The sequence below is a fragment of the Corvus hawaiiensis genome, chromosome 4 (genome assembly GCF_020740725.1).
Source record: "Corvus hawaiiensis isolate bCorHaw1 chromosome 4, bCorHaw1.pri.cur, whole genome shotgun sequence".
NCBI classification, from domain to species: Eukaryota; Metazoa; Chordata; class Aves; order Passeriformes; family Corvidae; genus Corvus; species Corvus hawaiiensis.
In genome coordinates, this window is record NC_063216.1 from 33,647,688 (window position 1) to 33,664,473 (window position 16,786).

General features: G+C 37.4%; 1 long non-coding RNA gene across 16 annotated transcripts in view; it reads right to left on the minus strand.

The window, feature by feature from the left end:
- The window catches only part of LOC125325307, a 221,711-nt gene that overhangs the window by 77,804 nt on the left and 127,121 nt on the right, over positions 1-16,786 (minus strand). For 12 of the 16 annotated variants that reach the window (XR_007203268.1, XR_007203262.1, XR_007203265.1 and 9 more), the window contains 7 exons: positions 16,575-16,657; positions 15,483-15,587; positions 12,861-12,974; positions 11,353-11,479; positions 11,057-11,086; positions 9,251-9,384; positions 268-613 (listed from right to left, as the gene is read on the minus strand). This is a non-coding gene — a long non-coding RNA (uncharacterized LOC125325307). The remainder of the gene's footprint in view (positions 1-267; positions 614-9,250; positions 9,385-11,056; positions 11,087-11,352; positions 11,480-12,860; positions 12,975-15,482; positions 15,588-16,574; positions 16,658-16,786) is intronic. The other 4 variants (XR_007203272.1, XR_007203264.1, XR_007203266.1 and 1 more) reach the window with 4 other exon arrangements.

The window sequence follows — 16,786 nt, forward strand, 5'->3', positions numbered from 1 at the left end:
TTATATTCCTAGAGCATGGGAATAACAGTGCTCTTCTGAGCATCTTGAAAGATCAGACTTGGAAAGCTTGCACACTAACAGCACAACAACAAAAAAAAGAAATCCTAAACCTATCAAAGTTGGATATGCAAAAATAGGCATGAAATTCATCTATCATTAAAAAACTTCACAAAAGCCCCACACTCATACAAATCTTGCTTATAGCAGACACTTATAACTAAAAACAATCTTCCATCTCAAGCAGCCAAATGCAATAAAAATACTTACCAGATATCTTCCCTTGCTTTGAATTCATGTATTTATCTTTCTTTTTCTTTTTTCTTTTTTTTCTTAACAAGACAAGGAGATTCACATTTAAATAAGCTGTATCAGTTACTGTCCTCCTGCTCCTGCAGCTCTTCAGTTGTAGGTACGGAGGAGCCTGGCTGGTATTGTTTTGAGATAAAGAGAATGGCCCATGTGAGCCAAGATATTGTGTACTGTCTGATGATCTCTGCAGCGTTCTTAAACTCCTCCACCAAGACAGGTATTTTTTTTTGCTGTCTGTTGTCCAAACAGGTTCATCAGAGCTCTTACAGCTGCCTTCATTTTTCAGTTGTGGAGGCCCTATGTGCTGAGAGGAGAGAGGTTTCTTTCTCTCAGTATTTATTTGCTTTTCGATTGGAGGAAGAGGCTGAGAGATTTTCAATTTGAGATCAAAGACAAGCACATGCAATGGGACGAAACACAGTTTTCTCAATTGTGCTCAGAATAGTAGTCCCTGAGTTCCCACATTCAGTGCTCTCAACTCTACAAGCTTCACAGGGTAAAAAAGATGGATAGTTATATATATACGTAGACATACACACACACACACACACATATTTTAAATATATTAGTTTTCCCCCTTGCAGCACTGCAGTCTCTCTATTGTCAAATAATAACTGTATCTGAAAAGAAAGCACTTAATAAGGCTAAGGTCAGACTGCTTAGACTTGGCATTTGCTGCGATAACAAATCAGAGACGATAGCATCGTACAGATTTATGAATTTTTTGCCCCCGCAGTCACAAACATCAGACGTTTACTTTATAAAGAAAGCTTTTAGATTCTTCCTGCAGTTTCCATAGTGATTTCATTTTTTCCCTTTTATCACAGATTGGCTGAAGTACTGCTACCCTTTGTGCTTTAAAAGGCTTGTGCTACCAACTGTCGATATAAAGGCACTGTAGCTAAAGCACACATGCAACACAAACTGTCAAAAATAATTGAAATAGATAAATACTGGCTGAAAAAGATTTTGGTATTTTCTCTGCTTGTCCTGAAGTGTACAGTAGAATAGTATTTCATCTGAATAAATGTAAGTAACTTGAGCCAACCACACTTTTTTTCTATTTCCCATAACCTACAATACTTTTATTAGAGTACTTGTCACACAAAAAAATTACTTTCTTCACAAAAAGTTTTAATACAGCCTACATCAAGAAAAATGCCTTGTTTGTGAGATATAAATGAAAGCACCTTCATTCATTTTTGGAATCTTCTAAAGACATTGCTTATGCCAATGACATTCTTCCTATAAGAAGTTTATTCTTTTAGAGAACATGATGATTTAAGGAACACTTACACTGTTTCTGGCAAAGCAAACAACACTCTCTCTTGCTGGAAAGGTAACCACCTTTCAAAGTAAGCCTAAAGGATTAGTTTCTGTTTAACCCCTCGCTAAACAAACCATCATCTTCTCAACAAAACAGAACTCAGCTAAGTAAACACCTCTATTCAGTTATCATTCCTTTAAAAATGTAATCTTTAGGTTGCAGAATGCAAGAACAGTATTTCCCTATCCCTCTTTTAACCAGCTTAATAGAAACTGGGTGTGAGGTTAACCCCAACCATTTGCTTCACTCTCAGGAGTTTCTATACTTGTGAGTCAAAAATGGTCTAACATTCAAAATACTGGATTCCTATCATGTAGAGAGAAATATATTACAAAAACTTTTTGAGCTGGAATTTTTTCAGGTGATTATAAAAATAATAAGTTTCTTTACTTTCATACAAAAATGGAAAAGTTCACATGGACAAATATCTTAAAAACCCACAGAATATAGTAGGCTTTACCAGATATTCTAATTTAGGGGGGGGAAAAAAAGAAAAAACAGACTACTTCCTTTTGGATGCATTTATGACAATTATTTATTTCCAACGAGATTATCTACAGAAAGCTACCAAGCTCCCTATTTTATTGTCATCTATTTATACAGGGAATTATACAACTGACTTTTGCTGTTGGGATATTAAAATCAATAGGGATCCACAGCCACTAAGTAGGCACTAACTGTGAGCATGAAGTATGTTAATACTTAAATAAGGTTTATTGGAAAAAAGAATTTGCAGCAAGGTGTAAGCGAAGGACTAAATGTAAATAAAAAGCTGAGAGTTACTAAGATTGTGTTGATTACTGACATACACCAAAAGTGGTCCTGGCCAAAACTGGTACAGAGAGATGCAGCAGTTTTTGGAAAGATGCAGAGACAGCTGTTGCTGCCTTGGGACATGAGGGTGGGCTAGATGAGCTCCCTAAAGTCCTGTTACCCCTTGGCAAGCAGACACTGAACTGTCCCTTGTAGCAAACCTGACAGAATCTGAACCTATGCTTCATACCTATTTTCCCCCAGAACACTCTCAAGGACCATTTAATGAGCAAATTAAGCACTGTGTTCAAGTAATCAACATTATCTGACTCACAATGATAAATATTGTCTTTGTGCAGATTTTTAATGCATTGGGGGGAAAAAAAATAACCCATGCTAAACATTAGTGAGTAGAACCCTGACTTTCCAATATGAGTATGACTTTTCACACTCCCTGTTTTAAACATTATAGTTATTTTAAAATCCTGCATGCACACATACCTCAGCACAAACCTGAATCATCGAGGAGAATTTCTGTGCAACAATGCAGATCCTTAAGAATAATTCATCAATAAAAAGAAATATGAAAAGCTTTTTCTCTGAAGGAGTAAGGATAAAAAAATGTCTTTTCCAAAACAAAAATCTTTGAAGTCAGTTTCATCCTGCCTAAAAACACTAAATCATGTTCTCACAGTACTTTATTTCCAAACTTTACATATATAAGATGTTCAAATGGTTTCTGTAAGATTCACAAGGTAACTGACTTTCTGGGGGTTGTATGAAACTGTTGAACTTATCCCCAGTCTTTCCCTAAGCCAACTTACCCTCAGGAAATTACTTTTTTAAAAGGAAAACACAAACTAATTTTTTTTTTTTTTTAACTGTTAGAGACTAAACAGGGCACTTGAAATGAAGAGTTGACTAACAGGCTACATTAAAAAAAGAATTTCATGCTTCTTTGCACACAGCTCTGCATATTCTCCTTGGAGAAAACTCTTAAATACAGCAGGAATGTGCTAACTAAAGAAAGCAAATATTTGTTGCTATACTCTTTTAGTTAAATCTCTTCTAATATAAATGATTCTTCAGTCATGCAGCTGACGGGCATCCAGGACATTCACTCATTCTCTTCATCAAATAAGGAAAATAGGTCAAGCTCAGAGTGTGACAATCCTTCCCTCGTCACAATCTGCAGGTAGACCTCACGCAAACACTGTTTGTCTTTTAGCTTAGGCACTGGAGGCCAACACTTTTAGACCTCACATTTATTCATTAAAATTTGTAGTTAAAAAAAAAATATCTACAGAGAATTCCCCTTCCTCGACAGTTCTTCAGCAATGAGACCCTTTTTCTCATTCTTCAGATTAGAGTGGAAAGGGGCAGGGGAGCAGAGTACATAGCTAAAGAAAGAGACTATATAATCATTGGTTTCTATATACCAGCCTGCAAACTACCCACAAAAGAAAATAAAAGTATTTTTCCTGGACACATATTCTCCTTTAAAAGATAAAAGAAGCATCCTTCTTTTCACTCATACAGTGTTTTATCAATTTTTCCTTCTGGGGAAAACAGTTTGCTTTTTTCTCTGATTTTCCAAAACCATCCTCCACATCAAGTGTGTTTAATCAAATACTGAAAATCTGCAACCTCCTGTGAGACATGAACTACAAAATGTTTTAAAGTTTGCAATCCTAGTTCAATCAGTCAAAAATTACAGACTTGAATCATAGAATATCTCAGGTTGGAAGGGACCCATAACTATCACCAAATCCAACTCACTGCTCCTCAGAGGACCACCTATAACTAAATCGTATTACTAAGAGTTTCATCCAAACATTCTTTAACTGTCAGGCTTGGTACTATGACAACTTCCCAGGGAAGCCCATTCAAGCGATCAAACACCCTCTGCGTGAGGAACCTTTTTCAAGTGCTAACTCTGAACTTCTCCTGATACATTTTCATTCCATTTCCTCATGTCCAAATGAACTCCTGATTTACTTACACACCAGCTCTAGAAGCCAGTAGTGTATTTTCTATTTGTTTTATCAGGACCAAAGCCAGTAGCATCAGGAATTCGCTATCTTAGGTATCCATCATTTCCTGACAAAGACAACCAAAAATCTCCACTGAGATCTTTAAATATAGATTTAGAAAGAGCAATAAGGCAACCTTTTAGACTATCTTTAGGATCACGAAGAATTTCTCTTGTACAGTAAGTGGAAACTAAGAAGTCACTTGCTTCCTAACAAGAAAAGAAATACCAAAATACAGGATGTGCAGCATGAAGTGTCAGACCAGTCATTCAGAGCCAGTTTAAAGCTCCTAAAGTTAAGCACTTACTTCATTTGGGTCAATATTAGAGAATACAGAAGTGCTCTGCTGCTTTGTTTTCAGTGACATCTCAACTTGCTAAAATATGCAGCTATAAAACCACTTGCTGGAAATCTTCCTTAATGAATGAAAGCATGAGATGCATCCAGAAGAGCATCAGCTCTGAATCAGGGATGTAACTAACTGCATATGACAGTTCAGCAGATCATTTACAAGCAGATTTTCCCCTTCAAATAGATGGAGAGACACAACTGTGCTAGGCAGAAAATCCTTGAACATATTTCATTCTCCATCCTAAAAGGACGGTTTTCAGACATTGCAATTTTTGCTAGAAGACAACTAACCTGAATGCCATTACTGTTGTACCTAACAATTGCACCAGTGTACAAGGGCACCTTCTTATCATTGGAAATCAGCAACTAACCACCAAAAGATAAATCCTTTTTGAGCCATGTCTACTTGAACATGTGTGCGAGCTTATGTATGACCACTTCTGTAGATCATCTGGCACAGCCGTGAATGCAACTATCTAAAGTTACTGCAGTGCATGCACTGAAAACAACAACCACCACCACGAATTTTGGCACATCAGCAAGTACACATTAAACTGTTGTTTGAAGGATTAAAATGAAGGGAACTCTGGTGGGGTTTATTTTATTGTTTTCTATTTATTGCTGGGTATTTACACAGGCAAGTTCAAAAATGTTCCTAACTATGAAAAAATACATTGAAACAAGATTTATTATGATTCTTAGCTTCTGGAAGAATCCCAGAGCCTTGACATGAACCCCAAGGATGAGATGATTTTTAACACTGCCAAAGAAGCTTACACTGTAGAAAAGAATGACACCTGCAACCACATTTTCATCTTGGAGCTTTAGACAACCCTTAGATTAGAAGAATTCATGGGAGGAACTTTCTCAGAATCCCTGAATAAAGTAAGGTTAATTTTAATTAGATACCACAAAGCAAGAAGTGGCCTCAAGAAAAAGTACAAGAGCAGAAAAAGGAAAATTGCGTTCAAAACACACAAAACTAACTTTACAGTAGATATGAAGTTTCTCTAAAAATCTCCTCTTACTGTTCTCTAAACTTTGCAGAAGACCTATTGTTTCTTGGGGTTATATTGAATATTTTAACTTTATTGACAGAATTTTCCAGAAATACCTTTGATATATATTTAAAAAAAAAAAAAAAAAAAAGTACGATCTCTTTGAGCAGGTTTGAAACAAGAAGAGAAAACAAAGAAATGCAATGCTTATCTTCCAAGGAATTCTGACAAATGGATTAAACATGATCAAACATGATGAGGCACAAGTCCAGGAACTCCAAAACTCCAATATTTTACTCTTTGCTCTCCCAACTTAAAAAATTGAATCAATTTCCACTGTGTAATTTATTTTTACTTATGAAATGTTGAAAGAATGCCACATGAATGTGATTTTTAAATGATGCTCTTTCTGTATATCGGAGTCTGAAGAAAATAATTTAAGAAAATATGTGCAGAAAAACATTTTACATATGGTAATACAATAACAACCATATATTCTTCAGACGAGGAAGACCTGTACAACATTTGCATTTCAAAGACTGTCATTCAAGAAAACTCTGATAACGTGCACAGCTCTATGAGTTTTATGCAAGTACAAGTTAGCTTTTTATTAAGAAGAATCCTAAGTGTTTTCAAGAGTTATTTTGTTAAATCCCTTATTAAATTCAGGAGAGGTTTTTGCGAAAATCTAAGGTAGTCAATACTGAACCCTCGCTCATAAAGCTGTGAATTAAGATCCAAACTTGATCATTTTAGAGAGCAATAGATCTTTTAAAATAATATTTAGCATTTATTACCTACACTAATTAAGCTTCAACATGCCTGTGAGGCAGACAAGTAAAACCTCATTTTACAGACAGGAACATTTACAGCAGACAGAAAGGTTATGTACATTGTCACTGATTAGAGAGAAAAATCTCTGACCCATAGTTGGAATTCTTTGAGCAAATTGTGAGCACACATCCACACTGTCAAGTTCCTCTTTCAACAACTTACACAGTTTGCATTAAATAGGGAACAAGGAAAAGTTAGACAAATACAGAAATGCATACATATTCTCAAACCCAATAAACTCTCCAGACAAATAATATTAGAAATGGTCAACAGCATGCCTGTCTTACTACCACTTTGTCAAGTTAAAGGAAATACAAGGGTGGAAGGAAAATGAAGAGACAAACGTAAATGTGTGAAACGAAAATGCTGAATCCTGTCTAGATCCATTCAAGGACTTGAGGATAATTTATCTTATTAGAATTCTGTGATTACCTGTCAAAGGTCAGAGACAGTAGAGAAGAGCTCACAGAAGCAATGTTGGATTCTACTGAGTAGAAAAATATCCCTCAGGGAACTAGTTTGCTCTTTTCTGAAGCAATACAGAAAGCATTTGGTGTTCTCTTGGACAGAAAGAACAATCTATTTGTGGTGTTTGTTCCCATCTGAAAGAGTGACTTGATTACTAAGTCTTTCCAAGTCAGCTGTATGAAGAGCTGCTCCTGTTGTTAACTTCATTGGGATGTACCCCGTCTAGTGCACACACTGCTGCAGAAGTGATGCGCAGGTGACTGTGCCACTTACAATGACAGATGGGCTCTGAGACGAAGGATCTGAAATACACCCCATTGTGGCAATTTATGTAACACACCCACAGTGGTGCTGTGCAGGAAAGAAAAGATTTAAATGCTAGCATGACAACTCCGTTTAAATTCTTTTATGTACAACCAGATCTGCACTTGCACGCAAAGCTAAACATGCTTCAGATTAACTAATTCTCCATCACGTTTTGAAGACGTCATTGTGTAGAAGGATTGCAAAAACTGGTGTTTAATAAAACATGGGCAATCACCTCTAACTCTACCTGCAGCCCCTCCCATCTCCCAAGGAATTCTTGTACTCAGGCTGGCAAAACAGTACAATAGAATCGGAAACAAATGAAAAAACCCATGAGGCATCCCAGGTCTTCTGTGTCCAACAGTGTGTATCCAAATATCCCAAAAGAGTGCCTTGAAAATTGCTATTGCAGCACCTGAGAAGTGCAGAGACCTGACCAAGTCTTGGGTCTTCACAGAATGAGAGAGACTCAGCCTGGAAAGAATCTGTAGATGTTCTGTTGGTCTTCTCAGCTAAAGTGGTATTTGTTTCAGTGGATTCACACATACTTAGGGTTTAGAATCAAGAAGAATATGTCTGGGTTTTTTTGTAAAGAAAATTGAATCTTTTCATAATCTACAACATTTTCTTCTGTTAAAGATATGGACTCATTTATGCCACAAAAATTAAATATGTCAGGCAAAGTAAAGAGAAGAAATGGCAAAGTTTTACACAGACTAATAAAACTCAAAGCAGAGACAGGCATTTCCATACTGATTTTGATTAAACCAAATCACAGAAAACAAGTCTCATGCTCAAATATACTTTCCACCTCCTTAGGGCTGTTGTCAATGCCTCTCTTGCCTCCCTCTTACTTTTGTCGAAAGCAAAATAACCACAGAAGTGAATGTATAAAGACAACATTCAATCGAGAGAACTTGAAAGTTTACAATTCTAGCATGCTAAAAGGCAAACAAACATACTTAAGACCAAGATAATTTTACTTTTCTCGTATACTTGTTTGTTTGTTTGAATGACACCTGCTTCATTTCCTCATTTGGTGGAAGAACTTTCAAAGAAGGCAGCAGTGTACTGAGAACATAAAGCCTTGAGCAAATTTGAAGTAACTGGTCTGCCTAGCCAACGTGCATACAGTTTGTAAGATAAACACCACGTAGTTTGTTGATATCAACAGGTAGAGAGTTGTTCCATAGCTACAGAGAGGATGCTTCCTTAATTTGGTCAGAATTAATACAGAGTAACAGTGAGTAACACTGACCACATGAAGGAGTGGAGGAAAAGCATGGCACACAGCCCAGTCCCTGTCTGCGTAATACAAAGACAGTACTCCCTTGATACAACAAATACGTCTTTTGGCTTAGGCTTTGAGATATTTCAAGGCTGGGACTTGAAACATGGTTCAAAGGTAGCCTTAATCTGATAGATCCTGACTCTCAAATTGCTGCTTATGCCTCTAAACCAGCAGAGAGTCAAAATCTCCTCTCAACATTATTCGAAGAAAGTCTAAATGAGATTACTGCTCTTCAGTGCTGATATTTGTATATTCTGAAGATTGATGTCTCAGCTTTATATTACATTTGCATTCTATGCACTCATTCCATGGAAATAATACATTAAGTAGTTAGCATATAATTTGGGTGCATATCAAGCGTGCATCCTACTCTCAACATTGGCTTCCCACATTAACATTACTGCTAGACACTGAAAAGATTAACTACATTAAGTGAAATATTCTCAGTAGCCTTGAAATGATCATAACAGATCTACACTGTATCTTCAAATTGCTTTTCAAAGCCTGGTTTCTATTTTTATAATCAATTTCCTAACTAAACTACATTCATCATTATGAAAACAAATCAAGTCATACACACATTTTTGTCTCCGTGTGACAGACATTGCTTGAGAAAGGAACAACTAGTTTCATCCTCCAGTAAACAGCTGGTATCCTTAGATAAGAGAATCTCTGCACATGGCCAAGCTTCCAATATTGTGAAAAAATGAGGCACTAGAAAGAAAAAGACAACAGAAGTCCCAAGTGCTTACATGAGACAACACAATTTATAACCAATATTCATAGCATAACTTAATTATCCCATTTTTTTTTGTATTCTGTCACTAAACTGCAACCACAGCTTCCTTTGGCATCATTGGATTTGTTCCTGGGAAAATAAAAGACATCACAACAGGAAATATCTTTTCTTTAGTATGAGCAAATCAGAGGAGAATGACTGAAGGATAAACTTAAACAATAATTAAGCTTTGATATGTGACAGTTCACCTTTCATGACTCAGTCATAAGATCTGCATGTTCTGAAAAGTCAGAGCCAAGTTCAATCCCACTACCAATTTAGCAAGTATCTCAGGGTAGAACTAGAGTGTCTGATTGTCATTTTAGCATAAATACTGTAAGAGTGATTCAAATTCCCTGCTTAGAAATCTTATCACTGTATTGAATAATTTTAAAGACATGCCTTCTATAAAACAATGACTCATTCAGATATCAAACTGAGCAAATATATTAAACAAAGGCAAATAAATAATAAAACTTGAATGGAGATAATTATTGTTCAAAGTCACATTCTGGCTGATTTATAGGAATGACATATAAAAAGCCAAACAACCAGCTTGCAGTGACCACACAAACACTTCTTTCAAAATAAACTCATGAGAAAAATATCACTTAGTGATGAAACAGTAGAAATTAGGAGCTTTCTTTGTGAATATAACCCCTTTCCCCTTTTAGTATGGGGAAAAAGAGAGAGACAGGATATGTTAAGTGAACTCCTTAAAAAGTTCTTTCCATATCTTCTGCCAATGTAAAAGAAAAACTGAAGAACATGCTACATATACTTAACCTAGACTAAGCCATCACAATCGCTCCTAAATAAGGGACAGAACACTATAATCTCCTTACTGGCTCCCCCTTTTACTTTGGGACACTAGTTGAAAAGAAATCACCAAAGAAGCTGTTGTCCCTTCTGTGCAGTGCACCACACTCTTGGCAAGCTAGGCAGGAACAAAAAGGCAGGCATGGTCCTCCTTCAATTAGGCACTCAGGGCAGACAAAGTGGCCTTCAGCTTCCATAATTAAAGAAGAAAAAGGCAATTGGCTCACAGGCCATAAACTCTTTGAAAGAGTAGCTAAGATATGAAAAGAGCAGGAAGAACTAAAGAACCAGATAACAAAGCTTCTAAGTAGAAAAAAAAAAAAAAAGAAAAGGAAAGGAACAAAAAAGAGGAACAAAGAAAAATCATGCATATAGAGAATTATCAAGAAGGGCCTTTTAAACCCTTTTTTCTTGTTCCTTTCTAATAAATTCAATTTATTTGGACTTTTAAGCAAGCATAATCACTTTTTAGGGATTCTAGATAATTTTCTGGTTTAAAGTAAAAATTTAAGCTTTTGAACTGTTTACATCAGCAATAATGAATTGCACCTCTAATATATCAGTCAACAATACCCAGCCATGATTTTGGCTATACTGTGTCTCATGTCATTCTGGAAGTGCTTTTAAATTGCTATGTATTGAAGTATGATAGACAACAGCTCATAATAGATGGCTGCAAAATGTGTTTTCCACACTCTTCAGGAAAAGGTCATTGTCATCAGGGTCTGCTTGTGGGATGGAAACAGGGATCTGGGACTTTTTGAGTTTGAGTACTGATAAATATCTTACCACTAGAACTGTCCAGGAACACCAACACACCTAAGGCAGAAGGAAAAAGAGTAGGTTACTACTTCTTCAAATTCTGAAGAAAAAAACACCAAACCACATTCTCCATTTCTTTGGGTTACTTATGAAACAAGGTGTTGATTTCACATACTGTAAATCCCTAAAGGACCAGATGTTGCACTGACTGGGTGAAAAAAATCACAAGAATTCACAAGAAAAATGGCATTTTTTTAGGGGCCATGAGAAAATGGAAAGAAGGAGAAAGATACTGAAGTCATGGAGTCATATTTGTTCTTCACCTATGCAGTAATCAGGGATCTTTAAACAGAAGCTGCCTTTACAGACTCCTTACAATGATACACCAGTAGACTCATTTGGTCCAACACTTCATCTGGAAAACACCTAAAGCTCATGGCTGCTGTCATCCTGCAAAAAGATTCAAAAGACTTTATCAGACCAAAAAGCCAGCACAAAGAAATTTATCCTGATCCAACCAGAAGCATCTGCTCATACTGTCTGCCAGTCTGTTCTGCAGACCTAGTAAAAATGTACAGCTGAAGAGACAGACTTAATTTCAAATGCATTAAATCATAGCCAGACTGCCATTTGGCATAATGAGAAAGACCTTCCCCACTCCTTTTCTGTTTATGTATAAAAACGCATTTGTATTGCCTGTCATTATTTAGACTGACTGACCTTGAGGGTTTGTGATTTTCTTGTTTTGTTTCTGTTCCTTTTTAATGTGTATGCAGGATAAAAAAACACTGCACAGTGTGATACATGTGAAGACTTGGATAGGATGAGTTCTCTGGTTTGGTAAAATAGCACATCATGGTTGTGCTGCTGTCTGTGATGGAATGAACTGCTGTTTTAGGCTGCTCCTTCCCAACACATGTAAAAATAACTGATTATTTCAGTTAATGACACTTATATGTCCTTCTCATAAGCATTTTAACACATGCTCCTCCCACTGTATTGCATTATATGACTGCTGTGGCACTGCAGCTGGAAGGCTGAGCAAAGCTTCTTTCAGAACATTAGCTTTCTGAGAAACAAGCTCATCACCTGTGAAGGTCATCTTCTGTCTGGTATCTAACAGCAGCCAGTGCTACAGAAATCCTTACACTGAGATGAACAAGAAGTATGCACAACACAGTTGAAACCAAAATGATAATGCCTACAAGGACACTGGATTATCATTCCTTAATGTTTAATGATGATTATGAACGGTCATGGTCCCAGAAACCTCTTGTGCAGGAAGAAAGCTGCACCTCATGAATTAGGGTGGCCTGCAGAGAGAAGACTTTGTGTGTATGCACCACACAGGCCATAGCCAGGACTGTACACACACATCTATGTTATACAGAGATGTAAAATCCTCATGTTAACAGCTCCTCAGCACATTCACAGCCAACAAAAGTGTCATGCCGCATCAAGCTGTGATGACTGGCCTGTGTTTTTCAGAGACCTCCTTGTCTGAAATGGAAAAACACTTCGAGAATTCTAAAGCACACCAGCCAAAACAAAGGAACCAAAGTTGGAGCGAAAGTGTTGTGTACCATGAAACCAAGAGACAGCTATGAGTAACTCAGTTTAAAAGAGAGATAGAAACAAGCACCAGGGGCTAAAAACATGCAAAACTGATGTAGAGTGAAAAAGAACCAATGCCAGGGAACATAAGCAAAAGGCGTTTTAAGTGTCTGTCTGGAGTACTGAGGGTTCGTCTTTCACCTTCCTCACAGTGTGTGTGGTGGTGGATTGGGCAAGGCCTGGCTCTGAAAAGAATTTCTGGACTATGTTGTATTACCTGCAATTTGTTCAGTAGAAAGCAGTTTGAATTGAGTTTATAGTCCCTGGAGATATGCATTGAAATTCAAGCCAAAAGTTATTCCCATGGCTTTAAAGTCTTCTGTTGCTATATCTGAAAGGAGAAAATTTTGACAACTGAAATTTAGATCTTTGAGAAAAGATTCACTTTGAGACAGTGAATAAATGTCTCTGAATATAACACCACAGGGGTCCTCCTCACTGACTGAAAGATACCCAAATAGCAGTTCTAGACCTTTTCTTTTCTAGTATTCTTTCTGCTTTCTTTCTATAGAAAGGAAAATTCACCATCTTTAATTCATTAATTTTAGGAAATAAAATGGATCACCTTATAATTATTGAGAAGAAGCAAAAGTTATCATTCCACGTGATGAACGGCAGGGACAAAAAGAGTCCTGAGGGCACATTTTTGAACTGTTTGGCCTTCAATTAGCCATTCTTTAATGAACCTCTGGAATTACATTGTTGTAATATATCTTCTTCCTTGACCAATATTAGTAATATTATATTACAGCCTGTTTGCTATTCTTTTCCAGAGGAAACAAAGGAGAAAACCACTTTTCTCTCCTTTCTTTCTTGCATTTCTTAACAAAAATCAACAAATGCAAGTCTCCTCCTCATTATTAGCTACTCTTGGCATTCACATCCGTTAGGGAAGGGATTGAGGTCTCCTAATTATTCACTTTTCATATGTTAAACAACTCAGCTTCCCAACTCCCACAGAAACAAAGTGACAAAAGAAAGGTGAAATATTTAGGCTGCTATTATAGTTCATAAACCTTAAGACAGGAGGGGAAAATTTACAATTTCAGGGAGCAGCAAAAGTGTCAAATACTGGATGGGAGCTTATTTTCTGAAATCCGAGCAGAAGTTGTGGAGTTGCAATAGGTCTATTATAAGACTTGAGAATGTTAAAGAATTCTTAAAGTTGACTTTTCTCCAGCTCAGTTTTCATTTACCTCTGTTTTCCCACACAAGGCATCACCTCCTCCCTTTCCCCTGGGAGCATTAGTCACTAAGATCAGAATTGTCACCAGATCTGCAATGTTCAGATCCACATTTTCTCTTCTGATGATAGTAAATCTCACTGTGTGGGTTTCAGAAGTGGCCAATAAGAGACAAATGCTACTTGGGATAATTTCCCACTGGTGCCAGTTCCCCATGTCCTGGTTCCAGTCTCCCACCATTTCTCAACAGGGAAGGAAGAGACAGTAATTAAACTCCATTTATATTGATAACCTATCTCTCTAGAGACGAGTGTATGACAGAGCCCTGCCTGAGGCACAGAGGCATCCTGCACTCTTTCCCCTGGCCCATCCTGGGCGTTAGCCGCCTGTGCTCATGGCTAGCTCTGGTAACACTGCTGGGTAACCCTGGATCGGCTGCAGGGAAAAGAGCTGCAAGGAACCTGCCTCTGCCCCTCAGCTTAGGAGCTGTATTTAAGCTCCAGCCCTTGGTCTGCTCCCGTGCTATGCTGCAGGCAGACCTGAATCTTGCTGCTTCTTGCTTGACCTCACCTCCACCAGCCCTGGTCTTGCAAAGAGGTTCCTGGCCCGGGGGAGAGATGCTCCCCATGAGCGGAGGCTACAACGAGCAGGGACGCAGCAGCAGAGGGCAGCACACTCAATGCTGAGGACACCTCTTCAGTCCTCAGAAGTGCAGAAAAACCCTGAGAAGAACTTTTAAAAGCCCTTCTACATGGTCTCATCGCCGAGCTTGCACTAGCCAGCACAACTCATGAGCAGAAATACGCAGGGTGTAGTTGAACTATATGACAGTTTTAATCTATAAACTTCAGTTATATGATTTCTCTTCAGTATGTTGGCAAATAATAATTGTGGCTGATAACAAAATTGCTTGCATGGGGGAGGGTAATGATATGTGAGCTGCGTGTGATGAAAGGGAGGAAGATAAGGCTGCGATGCAGACCTGAGTGAAGCACAGGGTATCAAATAACTTAGCTGCTTATTTCCTTGCTGTTTGCTCTTGTGTCGGAGGGATACACAGCCTGGCACATCCCACTCATGCCTGGTGACATTTTCTGGATGTGCTGTTTTATATTTACGTTTCGAAACATATACACAGTTAAAATTAAGATCACATCAATATCATCCCCAATCAAGACTCAGGAAATGAAAGCCCACTTCTACTAATTGAACTGTACATCTGATCCTTTAATCATTGCTATTAGTATTGTTTAGTTTCTGACAGTGTACAGAAGGCAGTGTATACCTTGCAAGGAAGGGAATTTCTTCCATGCAGAGCAAAACAAATGGTAATATAATAAGCTTTAGAAATCTACTGGGGGAAAAAATCTATTTGTGTAAAGAAGCTGAGCTAGTGTTAGCTTGAGAACATTCACTTTTCCATTTCCTGACTTGAATTAAAAAAAAAAAAAAAACTTTTATTAGAAAAATCAAACCAAAAGTTAAGAGCCCTTTCAATTGTGTTTCTCTTGCAAGATGTAGACAAGCACCACCACAGATGAGACTGCTAATCTCCAACTTTGGGTTCAAACAATGTACAAACCCAAAGAGTTACTCAGTTTTTCTAATTAATTAAGACAGATATTTCAAAAAGAGGGACATCTGCCTTATTATACCTTTATAAGATGTGAAAGTCAAATCTTGTGTGCTTTCCAAAAGAATTTGAAGGAGAAAAGGAAGAGACTTCTGTTCTTATTTTAGTTTCAGCTTCTACTGTATCACTAAGAGAAATAAATACGTGTTTTAAAAACAAACTTTACTACCAGTTTCCAAATTCCACCAAAATTATGCTAATTCATTACAAGAAATTATCTATGAATCACTTCAGTACAGCCAATCTGGGGTGGGACAATGACTTAGTAAAAGGCAGCAGTGAAAGCCAGCCTATCTACCTATTTATATCACATTTATCATAATGGCATACATTTTCCTTGGACTATAATTTACTGTGAGTGATTCCCACTTCCCACACCACATGGCAAGGAAGCATTAGAGGTTACATTTATTTTTTATGGGTTTTTTACCCAGTTCCCTAGTTAAACAGGTTGATGAAGTCAATACTATCTGCCCTGTCAGCCTGCTTACCACCCTCATTAATCACTTTCTGAACTGTTAGTTTTGCTGAAATTTAACTTTGGGGTGGAGAGGTTAAACACACTTTTCCCACAGGTATTCTCAAAAGAGACTTCTGGTGAAAGGGAGAGACCTCGAACACACCCCTAAAGAGGGACAGGCTGTGGCCTCAATGTGTGCACCAGAGAAGCCAACGTGGGAAAGAGCTCAGGCACAAAACCTGTGAAAAGTTTCAAGCAATGTTTATGTCATTCCAAGGCTCCAAAGTAAAATTAACCACAAGCTTAAGCAGTAGAAGAGATTTCGTAGTACCAGTGGAACTGGTACCAAGGAACTAATGACTGTTATTACTTCACAGGGGGTATGAGGAAGAGAAATGGTCTTCCTTCTTACACAAGAAATATTGTGTTTATCACGTAGTGAAAAAAGGGAAATAAATGGTAAAATGGTGCTATTGTAAAGAACTTTGTATTTCTTTTGTGTCTGCTGGAAGGAAATAAAGTCTGTCATACCGTTGATTTTTAACAGCTTTTCATTAAGCACCAAGAGAGGATATTGCCAGCCTATTCTCTCTCCTTCCAATACCCGTTTGCCAAAAAAAGGGAGAAATAGAAAAGCAAAGACACTGTTCTTACCCTTACAACTTAATAAAAGCCTTCTATGCATTGAATGGCGACTGCAGCTTGCATTAGTATAGACGACTAAGGGGAATCCATAGCTAAATGAAAATAAAATTTCAAGAAGTTTTGCCAAGTATACAGCTGAAACTATTTTAAAACTGTAAGAATCCCATATTCTACATAAGAATATATATATTTTTGTGGTTTATTATTTTAGTCCCTTATCT